Source organism: Colobus angolensis, unplaced genomic scaffold, assembly GCF_000951035.1.
Source record: "Colobus angolensis palliatus isolate OR3802 unplaced genomic scaffold, Cang.pa_1.0 Scaffold7, whole genome shotgun sequence".
Classification (NCBI taxonomy): Eukaryota; Metazoa; Chordata; class Mammalia; order Primates; family Cercopithecidae; genus Colobus; species Colobus angolensis.
In genome coordinates, this window is record NW_012120709.1 from 10785424 (window position 1) to 10790877 (window position 5454).

Here is a 5454-nt window from a genome sequence, read left to right on the forward strand (position 1 = left end):
ATAAAATCAGGATCCAGTTATAAAACTGAACACATATGTTTATGTTAGATGTTTAAAGATCCACTGTTTGAAAGAACAACCCAATTTAGGGAAGCAGAAACAGACATGTCTTCTTCTAGGCCGCTTATTTAACCCATATATCTTTAATTTCCATCCCAGATTCTAAATTCTCATAGCAGTCTCACATTATTTTAAAGTCCAGCCACTGTTTTTCTATGCTCATGTCTGTGGTGGACTAAATGTTTATTCCTCCCAGAAATTATATATTGAAATCCTAAATGCCATGGTAATGGTATTAGGAGGTGGGGTTTGGGGGAGGTGATTAAGTTATCAGAGCAGGGTCCTCATAAATGACTTTAGTGTTGTTATAAAAGAGGCCCAAGAAACCCTCACCGCTTCGACCACTGGAGGACATAGAGAGAGGGCATCATCTATGAACTAGAAAGTGGGTCTTCACCAGGCACTAAATCTGCCAGCACTTGATCTGGAACTCCTTAGCCTCTGAAAATGTTAGAAATAAATGTCTGTTTTTTATAAATTACCCAGTTTATGCTACTCTTTTTTTTTTTTTGGTAACCCAGACAGACTAGGCAGTCTGATCAAACCTCTCTTGAGTAGCTCCTATTGTATATAAGCCTTATACTCTGTCAGGGATGTGGGGAACCTACCTAATGTGGAAGACACTAAACTATAGACAGTTTGCATCAAAGCTTACCACAAACTTTGGCATTCATGGAATAGTTTAAAGAAGTCATAATAAAAAATTTAGAAATAATATTTTACAGGGCATTTTATTTTTAAATCAAATCTACTCATCTCATTACTGGCTTAATTTTCAAGAAAGCTAAATAGCAGTCTTTGGTCCAGCGATCAATTTTTATTATAATTTTATTCTGATTCTTTCCATTACAAAGCTAATAATACATATTTCATAATGTACTACCCTTTTAAAATATTAGCATGCACAACATGTACTTCACTATTTTAATTAATGTGCTTGTCATATCCTGAATATTCTGATACGCTTGCAAGGGGTGTGAAATATTAGGAACATAAATAAAAATATTCATTGTTGCATTTCATTAGTACTCAGACAATGAATAGAAGAGGATATTTCCATAAATTGATGTGTTAAAATTTAGGGTAATTTTTTAAGTGAAGCCTGTAATTTTCCATCTTCAATATTCCTTTGATAAAATAATTTACTTGTTTCATGATAATGACCAAATAGAAAAATTGAGAACTACAGGAACTAGTAAGAAGTGTGTGTGTGTGTGCGCGTGTGCACGTATATATGTGAGTGTGTGTGTGTGTCTGTGTGTGCTTGTTATAACTGTGTGTATTTGGGATGACCTCTATCATATGAGAGGTTTTCTTTATGAACTTTTAGTAGAGATTATGGCATGGCTGGTACTCCAAGCACTAGAGGCTCACTGTGGAGCTGCTGCTTCTACCTGGAGCTGGGAAAATGAAAAGAAGTCCAGACTGGAGTCCTTGCTGCCTTCTACGGCTGGGGAGATGCAGACTCCACCTCAAAGCAGGAAGGGCACTTTCTTTTCCCCTCAATAGATACTAAGGGGAAGCCAGCTGGCAAAGAAGCCTGGAGTCTCAATGCCAGAGAACTACAAGACAGAGTATAGAAGGGTGACGTCAGATATGTAACGTATCAGGGAAGTGGCTGGCTCAGAGATTCAGGATACAAGAAGAGATTTGTTCAGGGATGGGTACTTCTCCACCGTTTGAGATTATTGAACTTGGAAACAATTTAAATGTTCAACAGGATAATGAAAAAGAAAAACATGAGTAAATTTTAACATCGTATATTAAGTGGGTAAACATAAAAATATAAAGTTGAAAAAATCCTTGTTGCTAAAGAATACATGTAATGCAGTTCACTTACATGATGTCACAGAAGAAAAATAACACTCTAGAGGTATTTATGGACAAGTCAATAACAAATAAAGAATGGTGGTTGATTCTGGAAAATGTCGGAGTGAATACAATTTAAAAGAAGTCCAGAAATGATTCACCTGGATTTTTAATGTGTTTGATTCTTTAAAAAAATAAATTATGATGTAGTATTGTTGAGTGATAAGTTTATTATATATTTCTTTATTACTTTGTGAATATTTGAGTTATTCCATGGTTTCTGAAAGACAAAGAGAACAAAATAGTCAAGCGTAGCTCGGTCTCACTACTTTCCAGTGGTTATATTTTGGACAGTCACTCATCATTTCTAATGCTAAATTCTCTTATTATAAATCTCCTACAGTGTCCTTGAAAGACAAGAGATAATGAATGTAAAGTGCCTGTCACTTGAAGGCCCTCAATAATCGTGACTCTTTCATTATTATTAATAATATTTGCCCCATTTATAGTACCCATTTGTTAAATAAATGAAAATGAGTAACATCAAGCAACCGAAAAATATATTTTTCCACATTTTTCATACGAGACTTCTAATTCTTTCTCTAATGAGTGAAAAATTGGTTATTTCAGTTTTATGGATTAGAAAATTGAGGCTCAGATAAATGAAACAACTTGTCAGGTTAATCTATTCTTGTCAGTACAAATATGGAAAACTTGATTATTCTGCCGGTAATACCATAGCTCTCATAAACTCAGAAGGCTAAAGAAAACTTATATTACATTAGCAGAAAAAAATCCAATGAAGGAGGCTGGAGCATACATCCCTCTTTGCCATGGACAGAGTTATTTTATACCTGTTGTTTTAGTGTTAGTAGTAGTACCCTGTTTCACTCTTTAAAATACTACCATTTGAATGATAAATTATATGTTCATCCTACAGATTTAGTAGAGCAATAGAGTAGCTTTAATTCATGCTGGGCGACATACTTGCTGTATTTTGTCCTATTCTGATAGCAATATTTTAAGAAGGATCCTAGCAAAATAGAATCAGTTTAAACAATATTAAAGATCCAAAATCTTAGAAAAACTTTTTGAAAGATTCAGGCATCCTTGTAAGAGAACAAATTTTGGGGAATTGTGAAGCTATTTTTTAGGAAATTTTTAACAAACTATCAGGCAGGAAATTTAGACTTATTCTGTGTATCTTCAGAGAACAAAATGAAGATCACAGATGGTTGCTTAGAAGACAAAAATTTTTCTCAATGTAAAGAAGAATTTAGACCAATGAGAACACACAGACATTCTTTTCTTCTTTGTGATGAGTCTCTTAGCTTTTCCACGTATACTATCAAAGTACCTGCAAGTAGAGATACTTTTACTAGTTTTACTTCCTTTCCAGTACAAATGTTCTGGTTGTTTTCTCTTGATTGATTGCATTGAATAAAATTTCTAATAAAATATCTAATAGAAGTTCATGGTAGAACGTGTATGTAGTCCCAGTTACTCGGGAGGCTGAGGCAGGAGGACAGCTTGAGCCCCGTAGTTAGAGTCCAGCCTGGGCAGCATAGCAAGATTCTATCTCTTAAAAAAAATCTAATAATAGAAGTGTTATCAGAGGTCCTTGTCTTGTGTCTGATTTTTGCAGAAATGTGATCAGTGTTTCACTATTATAACATTTATTACTTTTAAATCAAGAATGGATGTTGAATTTGTTGAATATGGTAGAAAACCATAGTATATTTAACTTTAAAAAATATGAATGGGTTTCTGAATATTTACAATCATAAAACTAACCACAAATGATCCTGGTGGATTATTTTGCAAAGTGATATCGTATGCTATTGGATTCTGTTTGCTCGTATTATCTTTCGGTTTTTTTTTTCTTTTTTGAGACAGAGTCTTGCTGTGTTGCCCAAGCTGGAGTGCAGTGGCGCAGTCTCGGCTCACTGCAGGCTCCGCCTCCCGGGTTCATGCCATTCTCCTGCCTCAGCCTCCCAAGAAGCTGGGACTACAGGCGCCCACCACCACGCCTGGCTAATTTTTTTTTTTTGTATTTTTAGTAGAGACGGGGTTTCACCGTGTTTGCCAGGATGGTCTCAATCTCCTGATCTCGTGATCCACCCGCCTCAGCCTCCCAAAGTGCTAGGATTGCAGGCGTGAGCCACTGCGCCCAGCCAGCGTGGTAATTTTCAATACAAAATAGTGAACGTCTCTGGGATTTGATACAAGTGGAGGAGTAAAACAGAGGTTTAAAGGTTATAGGTAGTATTGTAGTTTATGAGTCCACAACCTAGCGCAACCATGTTTAGTTCAAGGGCTCATTAATGTTAATTTCATTATTATAATTTATAACATATAATTAGTATATATGTGATTATGAGGTATCAAACTTTATGTATTTAAAATAAAGTGAAAATCTAGAAATTCATGAAGATTAAGATAATGGGGGAAATTATTTTATAGTGTTGTGTAGTATATGACCAATAAATGTTAGCTATTAGAGTTTTTTTTTCTTAGTGGTCTGAAAGTTTTAAATTCTACTAGTAAAAACAGCTTTTGCCAACTGTCCTAACATGTATTGATATCTTGTTTATGTTGATACGATTATTATACTAATTATACCAATAATTACATACATTATAAATATATGCAAAATATAAATTTTAAACATGTAAAAAAGTGAACAATGTCTTAAAATTAGTAAGAGTTTCATATATAAATATTACACAGTCAGTAGTAGTAAATGTAAATTTATACATCTAATGTTGCTCTAGGTATTATGAAACACTTTTGTTTAACTTCTTTGTAGAACAATTAGACAGTCATTGTTTTCATTTCATAATGTGGCTGACAAATACTCATTTTATTTATTTTTTATAATTTTGACTTCTATGTTAGATTCAACGGAAACATTGTAGTTTTGTTAAATGGGTATATTGCATGATGCAGAGGTTTGCAGGTACCATTGATCTTATCACCCATGTAGTGAACATAGTAACCAATAATTAGTTTTTCAACTGTTTGATTTTCTGTTCCTGTGTTAATTTGCCTAGGACAATGGCCTCCAACTTTATCTGTGTTGCTGCAAAGAACCTGCTTTCATTCATTTTCATAGCTATGAAAACTCATTTTAAAGAGTAAGAGAAGCATCAATTCTGCCTTATTGCTTTTATTTGCATTATTAAGAATTATTTTTAACATATAATTTCTGCAAAAGAATTTTAAAGCAAATTATCTATTTGGGGAAGATTTATTAAACTAGATAAGAGAATCTATAAATACACTTGCTGGTTTACAGTGTGTGGCAATACGCTGAAAATATGTGACAGTGTAAGGATACCAATACCTACAGGAATGACCGCTTGTCCTGAAACTAATGGGGCATATGCTCATCTGAAATACAGAGAAAGTATCCAGTGTCAATGAGAATATTAACTGTCAGAAAAAGTATTGTTTTTTTAAGGAATTTGATATTTTAAAATTCTATTTTTTTTTTCTCTACCCAAATAATTATTTTGTATCCCCTCACTTTGGGTTCACCAGTTTCATAAGTGAGTAGGCCTAGCTGACCATCTAGCATCCAAG